The sequence below is a fragment of the Triticum urartu genome, chromosome 6A (genome assembly GCF_056163025.1).
Source record: "Triticum urartu cultivar PI428250 chromosome 6A, HENAU_Tu73, whole genome shotgun sequence".
NCBI lineage: Eukaryota > Viridiplantae > Streptophyta > Magnoliopsida > Poales > Poaceae > Triticum > Triticum urartu.
This window is the reverse complement of record NC_141878.1, coordinates 552,626,903-552,650,263: the sequence shown is the minus strand read 5'-3', so window position 1 is coordinate 552,650,263 and position 23,361 is coordinate 552,626,903. Positions and strand designations below refer to the sequence as shown.

At 43.8% G+C, this 23,361-nt stretch overlaps 1 long non-coding RNA gene and 1 pseudogene across 2 annotated transcripts; both read left to right on the top strand.

The window, feature by feature from the left end:
- The first annotated feature begins 1,458 nt into the window (after window positions 1–1,458).
- LOC125514932 (uncharacterized) lies at window positions 1,459–4,470 on the top strand (annotated as a pseudogene). Its single transcript, XR_015608820.1, has 3 exons — window positions 1,459–1,667; window positions 2,137–4,032; window positions 4,182–4,470. The product of XR_015608820.1 is annotated as an uncharacterized LOC125514932 (transcript).
- An 8,546-nt stretch (window positions 4,471–13,016) lies between these two features.
- On the top strand, window positions 13,017–14,223 carry LOC125512695 (uncharacterized). The gene is made up of 3 exons (XR_015608821.1): window positions 13,017–13,644; window positions 13,729–13,815; window positions 13,898–14,223. It is a non-coding gene; the product is annotated as an uncharacterized LOC125512695 (long non-coding RNA).
- The last annotated feature ends 9,138 nt before the right edge of the window (window positions 14,224–23,361 follow it).

Below are 23,361 nucleotides of genomic sequence, written 5' to 3'. Positions count from 1 at the left end.
GTGCGCCACCCTTGGAATATTTTTCTATTTTTTTTTACGTATTTTTGGGTTTTAAATGATCTTCTTGGAACATGCACACATACCACCTCGTCAATGGACCTCAACAACATCCATGGACCTTTTTTCATTATATTATGCTACTTACATTCATAAGCATTTGTCAAATATACACACATTATGTTAGTTTTAGTTTATACTCTCTTCGTCTGAAAAAGCTTATCCTTTAAATGGATATATCTAGCACCAAGCTAGTGCTAGATACATCCATTTAAATCATTTAAGGGACAAACTTTTTCGGACGGAGGGAGTATATTATTAATCAAATGAATCACAAATTAAATTTCATTGCAATATATTGCAGCCGACTCCCGATGCAACGTGCGGGGTATCATCTTTTTCGATAAGATTAGCCGAGCAAATTATGAATCTCCCTCAGGGATTGAAACCGGCAAGGGTATGATGCACGTATGCGTCCATGTACCAATAGATTCGAAAGGAATGTGAACAACTGATAACGAATAAGAGAACGAAACACGCATCTTTAATGCCCTGCGTGTTACAGATGACCTTACCAACTCTTAATCAGAAGGTCATCAGCGTATCAAAGATGCTCTCGAATCAGATAGGTGGGTTTTTGATTTCTAGGTAGGGACACCTGGACTGCGGTTGAGTATATATATCTTGCAGCTAATTAGAGAGTAGGAGCGATCAGTACTTATATAACTTGCTAGTCGGCATGCATATGTTTAATTTTCGGAAAAACTAACGCCCACACGTGTGGCATATTGCACATCGCCTACACGCCTCCTTTACCACTCATTTTGCCACATGTGAACAGATGACATCAGCAGGATTTTTTTTGGTTTTCGGCTTAAAAATGTTTTATCTCCTAATTAAAAAGTCGAATTAAAAGTCTGTTTTCATCATTAAATCCGTCTCGACGAGATCTTCAAAACTAGACCCTATGTTGATATGTTTCGACGAATTTTTTTTTTGCCCAGAAGTTGCCATGATGTTTACACTGTAGTTGTCATAGTGTTTAAACTAAAGTTGTCATGTGGCAATTTCAGTTTGTAGAGCATGGCAATTTTACTATTTTGATGGTGGCAACTGCAATACTTTGACCATGAAAAATATTTTTTGTATGAACCATGGCAATCTTAAGTGCATGTATCATGGCAATATTAGTTTATGGTTCATGGCAAGTCTAGTTTCTTAATTTTCTGTTTGAGTAAAATGCATCATAGGTCCTATAACTATCCGAGGTGTGTCACTTTAGTCCTATAAGTATCAAAGTGCAGATTTGAGTCCCAAAACTATTTCGAGTCGTTCACTGCAGATCCTATGGTCGCCCCAGCAGCGTTGACCGTCCGACGTGTCACCTGGACCGGTGCCACATCGACCAGAGGGGCCCACCAGTCTAAACAATGAAGCGTTTATTTGCAGGAAAGCCCTTGAAATCTCAGCTCGTCTCATTCTCAGACTCTCCATCTCTCTTCTACGAACGAATCTCTCTGAGGCGGCGATATGGTGGCGACCGGCGACGTTCGCGATTGATGTCCAGCGATTGGAGGCGCAGGACGGGAGTCGGGGCTGCTAATCCGACCGCGGCGCTGGTCCGATGGCTCCATCGCGGCGGCTTCCCAACACCCCTCCTCCGGAGTATGGTAAGAACCCTAACCCCAGTCCCTGCTGCACCCCCTTTTGGCTTAGAGATTTCAATAGAGTAGCAAGATTTGGCACGATTTGGGCATTAAAGCTTAGATATTGTGTCGATTCAGTCTGAATGTACATATGGCTTCTCTTCCCGTACTGAAATCTTCTGTCTGTACTAAAATCTTTCTGTACTGAAATCTATTTCAAAAGAGTTGGGCATCTTCCTGTACGTATGGAGATTTGGGCATCTTCCTGTGTGTATGGTGATTTGGGCACTATTTTTCCTGTAGTATATAATCCCTGCTGTAACTGAAGCCTTGTTATGTACAGTGGTATCTTTTTTTTGCATTATAAGCTCGTCCTGTACACCTATAGTACCATTTGAAATTGTACTGCTGATGTATATATGTACTAGTGGTGATGCAAAAGAAATTGTACTGCTGATGTATATATGTACTCTGTTTTTTTTTCATGTAATAGGACCCAAGGAGGAGCTGTTCTCAGTAGAGATTAATCATGGTGGGGTTTTTCTCGGCTTTGGAGCAAACAAGAAATACATGGATTGCAAAACAGATTTCTTTGATCATTGTGAGGTTGAAACCTGGTCGCCGTTGTGGATTAAAGATTTTGTGCAGCAGCTTGGCTATGATCCAAGTAAAGTGCAGTGTTTCTGGTTACTTCCTGGCATGAATTTGGATAATGGACTGAGAATTATTGATAGAGATGCAGACTGTCTTAGTATGACTGCTGTTGTGCCAAAGTTCAAGCATTTCAAGTTGTACATGGATCATGGTGATATTTATAGCGAGCTGAATATGGATGACATATGCATAATTGGCTCACCTACAATGCCTGATATCATGAGTCCCGTGAAGCCACAAGAAAGAGGTACAAAGAGTTATATTAGGAGTAGTCCTAGGATCAAGAGCAAGGCACAAAAAGGGAGAACTAAAGAACAAGTGCAGAAAAACAATGACAGTGTAGTGATGATAGTGATAGTGATTGTAGTTATGAAGATTGGGCTGACTCAGACAATGACTTTAAGAATGGCGATGATAATCTGTTTGAGGAGTGGGTTGATGACTTCAATAAGGATCTCAGAGCAAAGAAAAATAAAGCAGTACAGTACGAGAGGGATAGTGACTATGACACCGATGAGCTAGAACTGCCAGCTTCAGAGAATGAGGGAAATGAATCAGAACATGAGGTTGTTATGGAAAAAGGGAAGAAAAAGAAAAAGAAGAAGGTGAAGCTCAGGTCTTTCAAGCCGGAGGACATGAAAGCACCGATATTCAAATTGGGTATGAAGTTCCCTACTGCAGGTGATCTTAGAAGGGCAATTCGAGAGTACGCTATTCAGAATAGAGTTGCAATCAAGTATGCAAAGAATGATAAACAAAGAATTAGGGCACACTGCTCGGATGACTGTCCATGGTATTTATTTGCAGCACCTGACAGCAGAACCACAAGTTTTGTGGTGAAAACTTATGTGGGGGATCACACCTGCAGTATAGAATGGGAGGTTAATGGATTCACATCAAGATATCTAGCAGGCAAGTATTTGGAGAACTTCAGGGCAGACGAAAAGATGACATTGATGAATTTTGCAAGGTTGGTGCAGAAGGACTACAACATGATCCCTGCAAGGAGCAAGCTAGCAAGAGCAAGAAGGATAGCAATAAAGCAGATTCATGGAGATGAGGAGAAACAATACTCGATGATGTGGGACTATGCACAAGAGATCAGAATGTCAAACCCTGGAAGTAGCATGTTTATCAAACTCAAAGATGGCAGATTCCACCAATGTTACATGTCATTAGATGCTTGTAAAAGAGGCTTTTTGGCTGGATGCAGGCCTGTTATTTGTGTTGATGGGTGCCATCTTAAAACAAAATATGGTGGACAATTGTTGACTGTTGTAGGGATTGATCCAAACAACTGTATTTTCCCCATTGCTATGGCTGTAGTTGAAGTGGATGACACACCAACATGGAAGTGGTTTCTACAGACTTTGAAAGATGATCTGCACATAGTGAACACAGCACCTTGGACAGTGATGAGTGATAGGCAAAAAGGACTAATAAATGTCGTTACTGCTCTGTTCCCTCATGGACAACACAGGTTTTGTGTGAGGCACCTTTACCAAAATTTTGCAAAGAAGTGGAAGGGCGAGAACCTGAAGAACAAGTTATGGGCAATTGCAAGGTCGTACAATAAAATTGATTGGAGAAAAAACATGGATGACATGAAGGAATTAAATCTGGAAGCTTATAAGTACTTAGAAGCAATTGAACCAAGTTCCTGGTGCAGGGCCTTTTTCCAAGAATTACCAAAGTGTGACCTGCTACTAAACAATAATTGTGAGGTCTTTAATAAGTAAGTTTCCTATCGCTTTTTCCATTCTAATATATTTTGGCATATAGTTTTCCATTCTAGTTCTACATAGTGCACTATCTCGCTGCTATGTCGGGGATATATCTGGTTTGAATTTACATTCTGAACTGATTTGTTTCTTCTCAATGAAGGTGGATACTTGATGCTAGAGAGCTGCCTGTCATGAGCATGTTCAAAAAAAATCAAAAATCAATTGTCGACAAGGTTTTATAGCAAGAACAAGGAAAGTGAAGAGTGGTGTGGAACAATTTGTCCTAAGATAAAAAAGATACTTGATAAGAATGCAGAAATGGCTAATAATTGTCAGGCATTGCCTTCTGGCAAAGGCATCTTTACTGTCTTGGGACTCAGAGACGAGTACTGTTGGAAATATACCCTAGAGGCAATAATAAAAGGATTATTATTATATTTCCTTGTTCATGATAATTGTCTTTTATTCATGCTATAATTGTGTTATCCGGAAATTGTAATACATGTGTGAATACATGGACACCAACATGTTCCTAGTAAGCCTCTAGTTGACTAGCTCGTTGATCAACAGATAGTCATGGTTTCCTGATTATGGACATTGGATGTCATTGATAACGAGATCACATCATTAGGAGAATGATGTGATGGACAAGACCCAATTCTAAACATAGTACAAGATCATATAGTTCGTTTGCTAGAGTTTTTCCAATGTCAAGTATCTTTTCCTTATACCATGAGATCGTGTAACTCCCGGATACCGTAGGAGTGCTTGTACCAAACATCACAACGTAACTGGGTGACTATAAAGGTATACTACGGGTATCTCCGAAAGTGTCTGTTGGGTTGACACGGATCAAGACTGGGATTTGTCACTCCGTATGACGGAGAGGTATCTCTGGGCCCACTCGGTAATGCATCATCATAATGAGCTCAAAGTGACCAAGTGTCTGGTCACGGGATCATGCATTACGGTACGAGTAAAGTGACTTGCCGGTAACGAGATTGAACGAGGTATTGGGATACCGACGATCGAATCTCGGGCAAGTAACGTACCGATTGACAAAGGGAATTGTATACGGGGTTGCTTGAATCCTCGACATCGTGGTTCATCCGATGAGATCATCGAGGAGCATGTGGGAGCCAACATGGGTATCCAGATCCCGCTGTTGGTTATTGACCGGAGAGCCATCTCGGTCATGTCTACATGTCTCCCGAACCCATAGGGTCTACACACTTAAGGTTCGGTGACGCTAGGGTTGTTGAGATATGAATATGCAGTAACCCGAAAGTTGTTCGGAGTCCCGGATGAGATCCCGGACGTCACGAGGAGTTCCGGAATGGTCCGGAGGTGAAGAATTATATATAAGAAGTGCAGTTTCGGCCATCGGGAGAGTTTCGGGGGTCACCGGTATTGTACCGGGACCACCGATGGGTCCCGGGGGTCCACCGGGTGGGACCACCCATCCCAGAGGGCCCCATGGGCTGAAGTGGGGAGGGGAACCAGCCCATAGTGGGCTGGTGCGCCCCCCTTGGCCTACCCCCTGCGCCTAGGGTTGGAAACCCTAGGGTGGGGGGGCGCCCCACTTGTCTTGGGGGCCACTCCACCCTTGGCCGCCGCCCCCCTTAGGAGATCCCATCTCCTAGGGCCGGCGCCCCCCTTGGGGAGCCTATATAAAGGGGGGAGGGAGGGGCAGCCGCACCCTTGACTCTTGGCGCCTCCCTCTCCCCTGCTACACCTCTCCCTCTCGAAGAAGAACGGCGAAGCCCTGCTGCGATGACTGCTGCATCCACCACCACGCCGTCGTGCTGCTGGATCTTCATCAACCTCTCCTCCCCCCTTGCTGGATCAAGAAGGAGGAGACGTCACGCTGATCGTACGTGTGTTGAACACGGAGGTGACGTCCGTTCGGCGCTAGGATCTCCGGTGATTTGGATCACGTCGAGTACGACTTCCTCATCCCCGTTCTTTGAACGCTTCCACGCGTGATCTACAAAGGTATGTAGATGCAATCCGATCACTCGTTTCTAGATGAACTCATAGATGGATCTTGGTGAAACCGTAGGAAAATTTTTGTTTTCTGCAACGTTCCCCAACAGTGGCATCATGAGCTAGGTCTATGCGTAGTTCTTTTTGCACGAGTAGAACACAATTTGTTGTGGGCGTAGATGTTGTCAACTTTCTTGCCGCTACTAGTCTTATTTTGCTTCAGCAGTATTGTGGGATGAAGCGGCCCGGACCAATCTTACACGTATGCTTACGTGAGACCGGTTCCACCGACAGACATGCACTAGTTGCATAAGGTGGCTGGCGGGTGTCTGTCTCTCCCACTTCAGTTGGAGCGGATTCGATGAAAAGGGTCTTTATGAAGGGTAAATAGAAGTTGACAAATCATGTTGTGGCTTTCACGTAGGTAAGAAAACGTTCTTGCTAGAACCCTATTGCAGCCACGAAAAACTTACAACAACAATTAGAGGACGTCTAACTTGTTTTTGCAGCAAGTGTTTTGTGATGTGATATGGCCAAAGTTGTGATGAATGATGAATGATATATATGTGATATATGAGATGTTCATGCTATTGTAATAGGAATCACGACTTGCATGTCGATGAGTATGACAACCGGCAGGAGCCATAGGAGTTGTCTTTATTTTTTGTATGACCTGCGTGTCATTGAGAAACGCCATGTAAATTACTTTACTTTATTGCTAAACGTGTTAGCCTTAGTAGTAGAAGTAATAGTTGGCGAGCAACTTCATGGAGACACGATGATGGAGATCATGGTGTCATGCCGGTGACAAGATGATCATGGAGCCCCAAGATGGAGATCAAAGGAGCTATGTGATATTGGCCATATCATGTCACTATTATTATTTGATTGCATGTGATGTTTATCATGTTTTTGCATCTTGTTTACTTAGAACGATGGTAGTAAATAAGATGATCCCTCATAATAATTTCAAGAAAGTATTCCCCCTAACTGTGCGCCGTTGCGACAGTTCGTTGTTTCGAAGCACCACATGATGATCGGGTGCGATAGATTCCAACGTTCACATACAATGGGTGTAAGACAGATTTACACATGCAAACACTTAGGTTGACTTGACGAGCCTAGCATGTACAGACATGGCCTCGGAACACAGAAGACCGAAAGGTCGAGCATGAGTCGTATAGAAGATACGATCAACATGAAGATGTTCACCGATGTTGACTAGTCCGTCTCATGTGATGATCGGACACGACCTAGTTAACTCGGATCATGTTATACTTAGATGACTGGAGGGATGTCTATCTGAGTGGGAGTTCATTGAATAATTTGATTAGATGAACTTAATTATCATGAACTTAGTCTAAAATATTTACAACATGTATTAGATCAAATGGCCAACGTTGTCCTCAACTTCAACGCGTTCCTAGAGAAAACCAAGCTGAAAGACGATGGCAGCAACTATACGGACTGGGTCCGGAACCTGAGGATCATCCTCATAGCTGCCAAGAAAGATTATGTCCTACAAGCACCGCTAGGTGAACCACCTGCTCTCCCTGCAGAACAAGACGTTATGAACGCTTGGCAGACACGTACCGATGATTACTCCCTCGTTCAGTGCGGCATGCTTTACAGCTTAGAACCGGGGCTCCAAAAGCATTTTGAGAGACACAGAGCATATGAGATGTTCGAAGAGCTGAAAATGATTTTTCAAGCTCATGCCTGGGTCGAGAGATATGAAGTCTCCGACAAGTTCTTCAGCTGTAAGATGGAGGAAAATAGTTCTGTCAGTGAGCACATACTCACTATGTCAGGGTTACATAACCGCTTGACTCAGCTGGGAGTTAATCTCCCGGATGACGCGGTCATTGACAGAATCCTTCAGTCGCTTCCACCGAGCTACAAGAGCTTTGTGATGAACTTCAATATGCAGGGGATGGAAAAGACCATTCCTGAAGTATTTGCAATGCTGAAATCAGTAGAGGTAGAAGTCAAAAAGGAACATCAAGTGTTGATGGTGAATAAAACCACTAAGTTCAAGAAGGGCAAGGGTAAGAAGAACTTCAAGAAGGACGGCAAGGGAGTTGCCACGCCCGGTAAGCAAGCTGCCGGGAAGAAGCCAAAGAATGGACCCAAGCCCGAGACTGAGTGCTTTTATTGCAAGGGAAGTGGTCACTGGAAGCGGAACTGCCCCAAATACTTAGCGGACAAGAAGGCCGGCAACACGAAAGGTATATGTGATATACATGTAATTGATGTGTACCTTACCAGTACTCGTAGTAGCTCCTGGGTATTTGATACCGGTGCAGTTGCTCACATTTGTAACTCAAAGCAGGAGCTGCGGAATAAGCGGAGACTGGCGAAGGACGAGGTGACGATGCGCGTCGGGAATGGTTCCAAGGTCGATGTGATCGCCGTCGGCACGCTACCTCTACATTTACCTACGGGATTAGTTTTGAATCTCAATAATTGTTATTTAGTGCCAAGTTTGAGCATGAACATTGTATCAGGATCTCGTCTAATACGAGATGGCTACTCATTTAAATCCGAGAATAATGGTTGTTCTATTTATATGAGAGATATGTTTTATAATCATGCTCCGATGGTGAATGGTTTATTCTTAATGAATCTCGAGCGTAATGCTACACATATTCATAGTGTGAGTACCAAAAGATGTAAGGTTGATAATGATAGTCCCACATACTTATGGCACTGCCGCCTTGGTCACATAGGTGTCAAACGCATGAAGAAGCTCCATGCAGATGGACTTTTAGAGTCTCTTGATTACGAATCATTTGACACATGCGAACCATGCCTCATGGGTAAAATGACCAAGACTCCGTTCTCAGGAACAATGGAGCGAGCAACCAACTTATTGGAAATCATACATACTGATGTGTGCGGTCCAATGAGTGTTGAGGCTCGCGGTGGTTATCGTTATGTTCTCATCCTCACTGATGACTTGAGTAGATATGGGTATGTCTACTTAATGAAACACAAGTCTGAGACCTTTGAAGGGTTCAATGAATTTCAGAGTGAGGTTGAGAATCAACGTGACAGGAAAATCAAGTTCCTGCGATCAGATCGTGGAGGAGAATACTTGAGTCACGAATTTGGCACACACTTAAGAAAATGTGGAATAGTTTCACAACTCACGCCGCCTGGAACACCTCAGCGTAATGGTGTGTCCGAACGTCGTAATCACACTCTATTAGATATGGTGCGATCTATGATATCTCTTACCGATTTACCGCTATCATTTTGGGGCTATGCTTTAGAGACTGCCACACTCACTTTAAATAGGGCTCCGTCGAAATCCGTTGAGACGACACCGTATGAATTATGGTTTGGGAAGAAGCCTAAGCTGTCGTTTCTAAAAGTTTGGGGATGCGATGCTTATGTCAAGAAACTTCAACCTGAAAAGCTCGAACCCAAGTCGGAAAAATGCGTCTTCATAGGATACCCTAAAGAAACTATTGGGTATACCTTCTACCTCAGATCCGAAGGCAAGATCTTTGTTGCCAAGAATGGATCCTTTCTAGAGAAAGAGTTTCTCTCGAAAGAAGTAAGTGGGAGGAAAGTAGAACTTGATGAAGTATTACCTCTTGAACCGGAAAGTGGTGCAACTCAAGAAAATGTTCCTGAGGTGCCTGCACCGACTAGAGAGGAAGTTAATGATGATGATCATGAAACTTCAGATCAAGTTGCTACTGAACTTCGTAGGTCCACAAGGACACGTTCCGCACCAGAGTGGTACGGCAACCCTGTCTTGGAAATCATGTTGTTAGACAACGGTGAACCTTCGAACTATGAAGAAGCGATGGCGGACCCAGATTCCAACAAATGGCTTGAAGCCATGCAATCTGAGATAGGATCCATGTATGAAAACAAAGTATGGACTTTGACAGACTTGCCCGATGATCGGCGAGCGATAGAAAACAAATGGATCTTTAAGAAGAAGACGGACGCGGATGGTAATGTTACCATCTATAAAGCTCGACTTGTCACTAAGGGTTATCGGCAAGTTCAAGGGGTTGACTACGATGAGACTTTCTCTCCCGTAGTGAAGCTGAAGTCTGTCCGAATTATGTTAGCAATTGCCACATACTATGATTATGAGATATGGCAAATGGACGTCAAAACGGCATTCCTTAATGGTTTCCTTAAGGAAGAATTGTATATGATGCAGCCGGAAGGTTTTGTCGACCCTAAGAATGCTAACAAGGTATGCAAGCTCCAGCGATCCATTTATGGGCTGGTGCAAGCATCTCAGAGTTGGAATATTCGCTTTGATGAGATGATCAAAGCGTTTGGGTTTATGCAGACTTATGGAGAAGCCTGCGTTTACAAGAAAGTGAGTGGGAGCTCTGTAGCATTTCTCATATTATATGTAGATGACATACTTTTGATGGGAAATGATATAGAACTTTTGGACAGCATTAAGGCCTACTTGAATAAGAGTTTTTCAATGAAGGACCTTGGAGAAGCTGCTTATATATTAGGCATCAAGATCTATAGAGATAGATCAAGACGCCTCATAGGTCTTTCACAAAGCACATACCTTGATAAGATATTGAAGAAGTTCAATATGGATCAGTCTAAGAAGGGGTTCTTGCCTGTTTGCAAGGTGTGAAATTGAGCTCAGCTCAATGTCCGACCACGGTAGAAGATATAGAAGAGATGAGTGTCATCCCCTATGCCTCAGCCATAGGTTCTATTATGTATGCCATGTTGTGTACCAGACCTGATGTAAACTTTGCCGTAAGTTTGGTAGGTAGGTACCAAAGTAATCCCGTCAAGGAACACTGGACAGCGGTCAAGAATATCCTGAAGTACCTGAAAAGAACTAAGGAAATGTTTCTCGTTTATGGAGGTGACGAAGAGCTCATCGTAAAGGGTTACGTCGACGCTAGCTTCGACACGGATCTGGATGACTCTAAGTCAGAAACCGGATACATGTATATTTTGAATGGTGGGGCAGTAAGCTAGTGCAGTTGCAAGCAGAGCGTCGTGGCGGGATCTACATGTGAAGCGGAGTACATGGCAGCCTCGGAGGCAGCGCATGAAGCAATTTGGGTGAAGGAGTTCATCACCGACCTAGGAGTCATACCCAATGTGTCGGGGCCGATCAAACTCTTCTGTGACAACACTGGGGCTATTGCACTTGCCAAGGAGCCCAGGTTTCACAAGAAGACCAGGCATATCAAGTGTCGCTTCAACTCCATTCGTGAAAACGTTCAAGATGGAGACATAGATATTTGTAAAGTACATACGGACCTGAATGTAGCAGATCCGTTGACTAAACCTCTCCCTAGAGCAAAACATGATCAACACCAGAATTCCATGGGTGTTCGATTCATCACAATGTAACTAGATTATTGACTCTAGTGCAAGTGGGAGACTGTTGGAAATATGCCCTAGAGGCAATAATAAAAGGATTATTATTATATTTCCTTGTTCATGATAATTGTCTTTTATTCATGCTATAATTGTGTTATCCGGAAATCGTAATACATGTGTGAATACATAGACACCAAAATGTCCCTAGTAAGCCTCTAGTTGACTAGCTCGTTGATCAACAGATAGTCATGGTTTCCTGACTATGGACATTGGATGTCATTTATAACGAGATCACATCATTAGGAGAATGATGTGATGGACAAGACCCAATCCTAAACATAGTACAAGATCATATAGTTCGTTTGCTAGAGTTTTTCCAATGTCAAGTATCTTTTCCTTATACCATGAGATCGTGTAACTCCCGGATACCGTAGGAGTGCTTTGGGTGTACCAAACATCACAACGTAACTGGGTGACTATAAAGGTATACTACGGGTATCTCCGAAAGTGTCTGTTGGGTTGACACGGATCAAGACTGGGATTTGTCACTCTGTATGACGGAGAGGTATCTCTGGGCCTACTCGGTAATGCATCATCATAATGAGCTCAAAGTGACCAAGTGTCTGGTCACGGGATCATGCATTACGGTACGATTAAAGTGACTTGCCGGTAACGAGATTGAACGAGGTATTGGGATACCGACGATCGAATCTCAGGCAAGTAACGTACCGATTGACAAAGGGAATTGTATACGGGGTTGCTTGAATCCTCGACATCGTGGTTCATCCGATGAGATCATCGAGGAGCATGTGGGAGCCAACATGGGTATCCAGATCCCGCTGTTGGTTATTGACCGGAGAGCCATCTCGGTCATGTCTACATGTCTCCCGAACCCATAGGGTCTACACACTTAAGGTTTGGTGACGCTAGGGTTGTTGAGATATGAATATGCAGTAACCCGAAAGTTGTTCGGAGTCCTGGATGAGATCCCGGACATCACGAGGAGTTCCGGAATGGTCCGGAGGTGAAGAATTATATATAAGAAGTGCAGTTTCGGCCATCGGGAGAGTTTCGGGGGTCACCGGTATTGTACCGGGACCACCAGATGGGTCCCGGGGGTCCACCGGGTGGGACCACCCATCCCGGAGGGCCCCATGGGTTGAAGTGGGGAGGGGAACCAGCCCATAGTGGGCTGGTGCGCCCCCCTTGGCCCACCCCCTGCGCCTAGGGTTGGAAACCCTAGGGTGGGGGGGGGGGCCACTCCACCCTTGGCCGCCGCCCCCCCTAGGAGATCCCATCTCCTAGGGCCGGCGCCCCCCCTTGGGGAGCCTATATAAAGGGGGGGAGGGAGGGGCAGCCGCACCCTTGACTCTTGGCGCCTCCCTCTCGCCTGCTACATCTCTCCCTCTCGCAGAAGAACGGCGAAGCCCTGCTGCGGTGACTGCTGCATCCACCACCACGCCGTCGTGCTGCTGGATCTTCATCAACCTCTCCTCCCCCTTGCTGGATCAAGAAGGAGGAGACATCACGCTGACCGTACGTGTGTTGAACATGGAGGTGCCGTCCGTTCGGCGCTAGGATCTCCGGTGATTTGGATCACGTCGAGTACGACTTCCTCATCCCCGTTCTTTGAACGCTTCCGCGCGTGATCTACAAAGGTATGTAGATGCAATCCGATCACTCGTTGCTAGATGAACTCATAGATGGATCTTGGTGAAACCGTAGGAAAATTTTTGTTTTCTGCAACGTTCCCCAACAAGTACAAGGTTGACATAAACAAATACACATGTTCATGTAAAGCTTGGCAGCTAACAGGCATACCATGTAGACATGGCATCTCTTGTCTCAGAGGTGAAAGAATCAAACCAGAGAATGTTGTCTCTCCATGCTATAGTATTGCAGCATTCAAGAAAGTATATGGTGAAGTTATTATGCCTTGCAGAGACCCAAGAGAGTGGGAAAAGATGAATGCTGCTCCAATCTTGCCACCCCTATACGAAAAGCATGTTGGGAGGCCTAGTAATAAAAGAAAGAAGAACCCTGTAGAGACTGATGAAGGAAAGTTGAGCAAGCATGGTGCGGTTTCTCACTGCAGTATTTGTAGGTCAGTTGATCATAATAAAAAAACTTGCCCTGAAAAAGGTAGACATGAGCAACAAGATGAGGCAAGGCAAGGGGAGCAGCGAGAGGCAGGGCAAGTGCAGCAAGGTGAGGCAGTTCAAGGACAAAACTCAATTCCAAGGCATATTGCCAAAAAGGCAAAATTACCAGTGAAGAGAAGGATTACTTCATCTGATCAGGTAACAATTACTAGATAATTTCCTTTATGTTACTTCTAGTTAGTTAGTTGCTAACTTAAATCCAAAACTACTCTGGAATTGTAGACCACATCTTCTGCAAGTGTGGTTGGATCTAGTGTAATACAAGTGTGGGAGCAGAACATGTCTGTGTTTGACATACTGATGCAATCCGTAAGTTCTTTTCAACTTTTGTGAATCTCATGGAAACTCTCCTATTCCAAAACTGATGTAACACATGTTTTCACATTTGCAGTCACAGCCGTCCCAAGAATCCCAGGCACCAAGACCTCTTCCTGACAATCAATTTCTTGCAAGCCAAATAGAGGATCTACCAATGACAAAACAGACCACAACTATAATCCATGTAGCAGCAAAGAAGAAGAAAAGGAAGGAGAAGATCACGGAGAAGGAGAATGCTATTCCTAGGAAGAAGAAATAGAAGATGAAGTGGACATGCCTTCTATTGGACAGAACCTGGTTTCTTTTTGGACAGAGTTTGGTTTCTTTTGGATAGATAGAGATGGTTAGGGCCTTCACAAATTGAAGGCTTTATTTTGGACGGAGGTACTACTTATGTAATGTAGTACTGCATCATGCAGAGTGCAACCCAGTACCACATTACATAGTTGCAAGCTTTAGTGTGTATCTATGTTTATGCAAGAGCACTCTTTATGTAATGACAATATGATGTGCTACTTCCTGGAAGTGTGGCAATTCTCATCTATATATTTTCCTGTTAAGTTGCAACATTCATTTGTCACTTGCATGATCATTTGCCGTGCCGGCTTGTTCCTGCTACATCTTGATGCCGTCGAGCTTGTTCCAGACATGGCAGAACTGATGAAAGAGAGATGAGATTGCAGAGAGGAGGGCTACGGCTGGAGAGCAAACAATTTGATGGACCAAATTGCAAAATGTATCAACCACCAATGGCGGGAAATCTTCCACCACGCGCCCTGGGTCGTTGTGGCACTGGTCCAGGTGACACGTCAGCCAACAATCACTGCTGGGGAGACCATAGGACCTGCAGTGAACGACTCGAAATAGTTTTGGGACTCAAATCTGCACTTTGATAGTTATAGGACTAAAGTGACACACCTCGAATAGTTATAGGACTAAAGTGACACACCTCGGATAGTTATAGGACCTATGATGCATTTTACTCTTTCTGTTTTATAAATGTCAAAATTTACTTTTAAATGTGAAAGAAAATAGTTGAAATATATCATGGCAACTTCAGTGTAAACACCATAAAAATTCATGTGCAATAAACATGACAACTTTAACAGAAAAAAATCGTCGAAATATATTGCTATGAGATCTAGTTTTGAAGATTTCATCGCAAGAGATTTAATGGTGAAAACAGATCTTCAATCGGATTTTTTATTTAAGAGATAAAACATTTTAAAAACAGGAAATTCAAAAAGATTCTCACATGCATACATGTGGTGACGTGGCGCAGTCTGTGTATTACAGCGTGTGTGGGCGGGTTTCGGTCCCACCACACGTATGGGCGTTAGCGTTGTCCTTAATTTTAGTAGGAAATTTGTGGCCACAGATGAACATAGATTTCCTACTATATATACTAGCTTAGCTTCGTTGGTCTACCCTTGCGTTGCGGATTCCTTCCATGGTGCATGCTCTCCTGTACGGATCCGGCTTGCCTGCTCCCTTGCCATGCTCCCATCCGTGCTCCCACTCCATCTTACGGCTGTCTTTTTCTCTTTTTTTTTTCTAATCTAATCATCTCCCCCCTGATTTTAAGGGGGTGGGGTCGGGTCTTATCTTGTTCCAATTAAATCATGCCACCTATGCGGGAGCACGGATGGGAGCACGTTGGAGGAGCAGGCAAGTCTCGTCCCTCCTGTACGACTGGATAGCTGATCGATTACTTTTAAAAAAATGTTCACACAGAGAAAAGGAAAAGGAAACCTCGTTCCTTTTAGCATGGGCTCCACGTTGGGCCTATATTGGTATGCTTGGACTTTGAGATGATCACATGGGCTGACCATTGGGCCTATATGATATGAGCCTGGTTTAGATTTCGACGTCAATCGGGAGATGTTTACTAATTCTCAAAAAAAAGGAGATGTTTACTCATAGTCGTAAACAATAATAATACAACGAAGAGAAGTTAGGATTTGAGGAAGAACAACAGCCGCCGTTGGCCCTTCTTTTGGTCCCCCGCCTCTCACTGCCATCTTCGTGTTGAGAGGTGGGAGTACCTCAAACGTTCTTTGTGGCCTTCGTCGGCGTCTCATTAATGAAGGGACTAGTGTTTTGCGAATAAATCTACTCTCTCTTATGTGGCAGAGCCATGGAGGAAAAGCATTTTGTGTCCTCGCGGAAGTTTGGTAATGAGTTTGTGATATTGTGTTGTGTTGCTTTTGATGGCTTGATTCTTTGTGGAGTCGGAGCCCTTCATTTGCGTTCTAGCAAAGATCTTGCAGTCTGACAACATGCACTTGTAGGGGAACATCCATGCCCAAATTCTCTCGTCACTTACGGCTTCCCATCTTATATGAGCGACTCAATGGGCTTTCAAAAACTTTTATTGGCAATCAAGTTTGTGCAGGTGAAAGAGTAGTAGTATCGGTGCTCCTGTTCGATTGCAGTCGCTTTAGTAAAGTCTTGGTAGTATTTCATCTTGCACATTGATATCACTGAGAAGACGCCAAGATATTTCATTGCAATTCTTAGTTGTAGAAATTATTTTATTGTTTCTTGAACTTTAAATCCAAAGTGGTGCAGATGTAATGATTGTCGGGTATGAATAACATTACAGGTGTTTCTCAAAAATAAAGAACTCACAATGGTCGAACTTACTTAATTACAAGGTTAGATAAGAAACATCATAGTCAAAAGAAGGCGCAACAGAGATATTATAAAGGTTGACCAGAATAAAAATTATCGAGGTTCCGAAACCAAATCTCGCTGGCGTGTATACGCGACGAGAAACCCTAACCTCATCACCAGCAGGCATCTATGTCGGAGATCAAGCTTTGGCATCCACCATACCTACAGTTTGTTGTGTATAGTACATACATATACTGGTATACGATACATCTTTCCTATTACATGTACACTAGAGTGTAACGTGCACCTTGCTGCGCTGTTTTCCGGTCATGAGTTAAGTCTCATGTATTTATTTTGTACGCGATTTATTATGGTCGACTGGCTCGTTATGCATAATTGTCAGGTAATTATCTTACAGAACACGGCGGATCATGTTTAACATGTCCACAAGAATATATGCGATGGCCAAAAATCCATAGACAATTGTTAAATGTAAGCTTCATCTCAACACAACTGAATGCAACCTTCATCTTAATTCAACTAAGCTCAACTTTTTGCTCATTGCTTATTGGATGGAAACTAAAACTGAAAGACCATGAACATTTCTTTTCAATCTTGTGGTCGACGCACTAGCTACGATCCTAAACTTGGCCAAGCCGGCGGGTCACATTAGAGGGATTTGCCCCCATCTTGTGGCCAATGGTGGTCTGACCCACCTCCAATATGCGGACGACACCATTATGATGGTGGAAGGTTTGGACGAGGATACCCGACACCTCAAGTTCCTCCTCCTGTGCTTTCAGGAGATGTCGGGTCTCACGATTAACTTCGCTAAGAGTGAAGTGATGGTGCTTGGGTACTCTAGGGAGGAAGCCCAACGAATCGTCAATCGCTTGAACTGTCACTTGGGTTCCTTCCCCACTACTTACCTCGGTATGCCGATTAGTGACGCCCGTCTATAGGAGAAAGACTTTCGCCCAATAATTTCCAAGCTCCAACCTGGATGGAGCCGTGGCAGGGGTGGCTTTCCAAGGCCGCTCAAGTGATTCTGATGAACTCCTCCCTCGTTAGCCTCTTGATGCATGTTATGAGATTCTATAGTCTACATGAATCCCTCCATCAGGAGGTCATCAAACTTCTCTCTAGATTCTTCTGGGCTGGAGAGAACAATAAACAGAAGTACCACATGGTTAAGTGGTCTGAGATCTGCAAGCCCAAGGACCAGGGCGGCCTCAGGGTCATCTCATCCAAGCGGATGAATATTGCCCTCCTCTTCAAATGGCTTTGGCGCATTCAGACCGGGGATGGTGGGCTGTGGCTGGAGATTATCCACGCGAAATACCTTCGAGGGAAACCTCTGATGTTCGCCTCCAGATCTGGTGGATCCCAATTCTGGCAATCGATGATCCAATTGATGTTGGTCCTGCGTATTGGGACTTCCATTAAGGTGGGTTCTGGGTTCGGCACCCTTTTTTGGCTTGATAGATGGGTTGGGACGCGTCCGTTTGCGGAGCGGTTTTACGCTTTATTCTCAATTTGTGCCCGCCCACAACTCTCGGTGGTCGTGGCTTTGGACGACTTGGGAGTTATTGCCTTCCGTCGTACCTTCAGGGCGGTGGAGCACGCTCAATGGGAGGAGTTGCTCGAGTGCATTGACCTCCACACCCCCTCCCTTGAGCCCGACTCGCTATCTTAGCATTTGGAGCCAATGGCCGATTCTCTACTAGATCCCTGTATCAGGCGATTGCGCCCACTCCTAGGCCAATTGAACTCTCGGTGTTATGGGAGATCAAACTTCCCTTGAAAATCCGCATATTCCTATGGCAATGGGTTCGTGGCCGACTGCCCTTAGGCACGGAGGTGCGTAAGCGTAATAGCCCTGGGGACGACCTATGTCCCATTTGCTTGGTACCGGAAGACTGCAACCACATCTTCTTTCGGTGCCCGGCGGCGCAGTTCCTATGGAGCTACTTTCGGGAGGTGGTTGGTGGCGTCTAGTGCCACGACAACCTTCCGGGCCTGTTCGGGGAGATCCTTAGGCTCCCCGGTCCTAGACGTCCCCACTTGGGTGGCTGTGGGTACCCTAGCATGGACCTTATGGTGCATCCGCAATAAACTAGTCATCGAATGCATGACCCCTTGCCGTGTGACTGATGCAATCTACAAAATGTGTGGTTTCTTACAGCTATGGAGACCGCTTAGCAAGCGGCGCGACCGGGACATCATCGACAACATCATCACGGGTCTTCGCTCCTCGGCTGCTGCTCTAGCTCCACCACCACCGCCACCTCCTCCGGAGCCGGATTAGCTTCTTTTTTCTCTTTGTTTGGGGCTTGTCTTGCTGTGCCCCCAGCGATGATTTGAGACTTGAGACCGGATTGTACTTTGAACCGTTTTGTTGGATGCTTGGGGTTGTTGCTTTATAATATAAAGCGGGGGAAAACCTTTTTCGTAAAACCATGAACAGTAAATTTATAGCAGTAGCTTTAGTTCCGTTGGAGTAACAAAATGATAAATTGTTAGCTCTATGCATGGTTCTTACATGTTACCCCGAAATGAAATGCATTTTTTTGCGGGGGACGCGAAATGAAATGCGTTGACATACAATATGCAAAAGCCGGACCATTAAATTCCGTATAGCAGGAGTACGCATTTGGCTATTTATATAGTTGACCGTCCTTAACATGTTGCATTTTCCTTGCATAATTCAATATTTATAAGTATTCCTAAGCAAATAAATTAGGCTGGTGTGAAAAATGCATCTTCCCCAAAGTAGTTACAAATTCTTCCTAGATCAAAGATATATAAAAAGACTGGATTTTCTACTCCCGGGTGTACCTACACCCGCATGAACAGTACACTTGAAAAAAATACAAAACAAAATCCAAAAAATCTCAAATTTTGGGACAACAAACTAGATCAAAAGTTTTAGTTTCTTGCAAAATTTCATGACCAAATAACATCCGAGGAGCCCTCGGCAAAAAAAAAATCTTTGTTCAAAGTTTTGTTCACTTTTGAGGAGTGATTTTTTTTTGTTTGCTGAGGGCTCCTTAAATGTTATTTGGTCACAAATTTTTGCAGAAAGCTAAAACTATTGACCTAGTTTCATGTCAAAAAAATCAGATTTTTTCTATCTTGTTTTATATTTTTTTAATGTGTATTGTTCATGTGGGTGCACCTACACCTGGGAGCAGCCACACGTTTCTCATATATAAAACGGGAGAAAAAGTACCAAGACACGAGTGCAAGTTAGCATTATACAGTCCAGAAATACTCATCGCATGAAAATTGCATGTGAACCTGATTCACAGTAGACTGGTTGATGAATGATTAAAAGTTCAATGGTAAATTAGAGAAAAATGAGGAGGCACATTCTCATCTTGTTATTGCCTGGTTCAATTGATTCTTTATCAAACACAGCAGTGAAGTGCGCTTGTATCATATAAAGATAGGTGGTTCTGAGAAGAACTAAAGGTCCAACTGCACCGAACAAGAGCAAATGCAGCTAAGCTCAGCAAAATGGCCCCTGGAAGTGTGGAAGTACCTTGAGGAAGCCCAGTAGAACTCATATTCTAGGACTGCATTTCCTAAAAAATAACAAAAGATTAAGAAAATAGAAGGCTGTGAGAAGAACTAAAAGTCGAACATCACCATAGACCAAAAGCAAATGTGGCTAAGCTCACCGGTGTGACCGCTGGAGACATGAAGGTACCATTCCGGAATAGGAAACTGGAATCCGGAATGGTCACAGTGTGTCTATGTGCTTTAAGATTGGCATCACCACGTGATGTCAATCAGGATGGGTCTCACGTCCTTGCCTGTGAGGCCCAGTCTCAAAGACATTTTCCCCTTTTTGACAGGGGCAAAGCCAGAATTTGACCATGGAGGAAGGGTGAAAAAGACAACTAATAAAATATGTATGTAAGTCTCAAATAAAATCACATCATAGCGTATATATATTTTGTAGTAGTTGTACATGTTATGATTTGCGTATGATAAAATCATACATGGTTTACAACTTTTTTTTATTCAAACATGGTTTACAATTGTCGGTTCAAACTTGCACCCAGCGCATACCCTTCCCATTGCTCCACGTTCTCGCTATGGGCTGGCCCATACTGGGTTTATTCCATTGGTTTTCGAACTTCTCTGAACCGTTTTTTTTGTATTTTTCGCATGGTTCATTATTTCTTTTTTTGTATTTTATATTTTCCTTTTATTATACATTTCTTTTATCTTTATGTTTTTATTTTTCGTTTTTCTTTCATTTAGTCTTTTTTTATTTTTTATTTTACTTTCTTTTTTTTTCCTTTTTATTCTTTTTGAGATCGTGAACACTCTTTGAATTTTGATTATTTCTATAAAATCACGAGCATTTTTCAAATCAGCAAATATTTTGTTCAAAATTGTGAACATTTTTTAAACTCATGAATTGTTTTTGAATAGTTGAGCATTTACTTGAATCTGTGAACCTGTTTTAAATCGATAAACATTTTTTAAAATCAGGGAACATCTTTTGAATCGATATTTTTTTTTCAATTAGGAAACATTTTTTGTTTGACAAACATAGTTTCGAAATGCATAAACATTTTCAATTGGCTAATAGTTTTCAAATCGGTGACCTTTTTGTAATTAATGATCATTTTCTGATTTTTTATGAACATTTTTATAAAATCAAGAGCATTTTTTGAATTCACGAAAAGTTTCATCTAATTCACGAACATCCTTTTCAAAATCACAAACGTTTTATTAATTCACGGACATTTTATGATTTCTTGAAGATTATTTTTTTTGTGAAAATTATCTTTTTAAAATGTGTAATTTTTTTGAATCCTATTTTGGAGAAGAAAATAAGAAAATAGAAAAAAAAGGATGAAAGAAAACAAAATAAAAACCAGGGGTGACCCGCCGCGCACATGGGTTGGCCCAATAGGGTGTGCGGGGGGAAGGGGTGAGCGTTGGCTCGTTTGCCAACGCTTCATGCGCTAAATAGGAGCCCCCCCCCCTACAGGGTAATATATGTGTCAAAGAAAAAGCAAAGCTTATAGTGTGTGGTCATGTCGGGCGTTTTGTATGTTTTTTTAGGCAAGCTCCGAAGCTTTTATTAAGATGTCACAATGTTTACATGGACGAAAGAGAGTCCGTTCGGCTGTCCTAACCAAACATGTCGGCCAGCCGGAAGGGATAAAGCATGCTTCACGAGATTGTGAGCCTCGATATTCGAGCTCCTAAATTCGCGACAAATATTACATGAGTGGAAGTTTGATCCATGCTCTATTATTTCATGTATGATCGCACCATACGCAGTTGGGTTGTTCTCTCGGATGTCCTCAACCACCATCTTCGAGTCGGGCGCCACTTGTATATCTGACACATTCAGATCATCAGCAAGGGCCAGCGCCTCCCTGATCGCCATGCATTCAAGGGTCGTGGGATCCGATATACCACCAAAGACCATAGTTGACGCTCCCAGGAAATGGCCAGCAGAATCTCTTGATATTGCCGCAACAGAACCATGTCTCCTTCCCCTCCCTACTGCAGCATCTACATTCACCTTTGTCAGTCCCGCTGGTGGAGGGATCCAGCCCGTCGGCCGAGGCAAAGGATTGCCTGGTCGCCTCGAAGTGACAGCTTGGATAGTTTTGAGCTCACTGATGTAAGATTGAACAAAAGCATGGACTGAAAAAGGACTCTGGTATATTTGCTCGTGGATCGCCTTGCGTCGGGCTCCCCACAATGCCCACAGTGTGACTACGAGATTGATGAATTCATCATGAGATAGGGACTGGTGCATGGAAAGCCATCTCTCCGCATCACCTTCTCCGTTCATACTCAGTGCTTCGATGATATGGTCAGATGACAACGCCCATGTGCTCCGAGATACTGTGCAATTTAGCAAAGCATGTCTCCAAGTATCTTCCGCTCCACAGAGGCAGCACGCCGGTGTGTCCTCAATGTTTCGATGATGCAAAAGTGCCGCTGTTGGAGTGGTGTTCTTCGCAAATCTCCATAGGAAAATCTTCAGCTTTGAGGGTGCAGTAATCCCCCATAGTTTAGTCCAAACCTCGCTATCAGCATGTGAGTGAGATGACCCCCCCCTTGCTCATACAACCAGGCTTCTCTGCTTAGTTTCTTCTGAAAAATCATATGGTAAGCAGTTCTAACCGAGAAAACGCCCCGTCTGTCCTCGCTCCACGCCCAAAAATCCTCAATCTGTCTAGTGCCGAGAGGAATCTGCAAAATAGTCTCCGCATCAATTGGAATAAAGGTTGCCCTGACCAACTGTTCATTCCAAGAGCAAGTGGCGTTGTTGATGAGTTCCGACACTTTGAGAGGTGGGTGTTGAACCAGAGATGTTAGCGGTCTCTTCATAAGTGTGCGAGGTAGCCAATTGTCCTGCCAGATGTCCGTGGTTTCCCCGTTTCCAATTCTCCTCACTAGTCCCTGCACCATAATATCTCGTCCATCCAAGATAGCTCGCCAGATTTGTGATGGATGATTTCCAAGACTTGCTTCAAATAGAGAACCATCTGGAAAGTATACCCCCTTGAGGATGCAGGCGCTCAACGATGTGGGGTTCTGAAGCATCCTCCATGCCTGTTTCAATAGTAGGGCAAGGTTGAAAATCTCCAAATCCCTGAAACTGAGGCCACCTAGATGTTTTGGTTTTATCATCTCGTCCCAGGCTACCCAGTTAGGTTTGCATTTCCCCTGTTTGCTCCCCCACCAAAACTGTCTGATCATGGAGGTGACACTCTCACACAATCCTCTTGGGAGCCGGAAGCACGACATAGAAAAGACCGGTATCGACTGCGCCATCGATTTGATAAGCACTTCCTTCCCCGCTGAAGATAAGAGCTTCTCCATCCACCCTCTGATCTTCTCCCACACACGGTCTCTCAGATATCTGAATGTGCCATT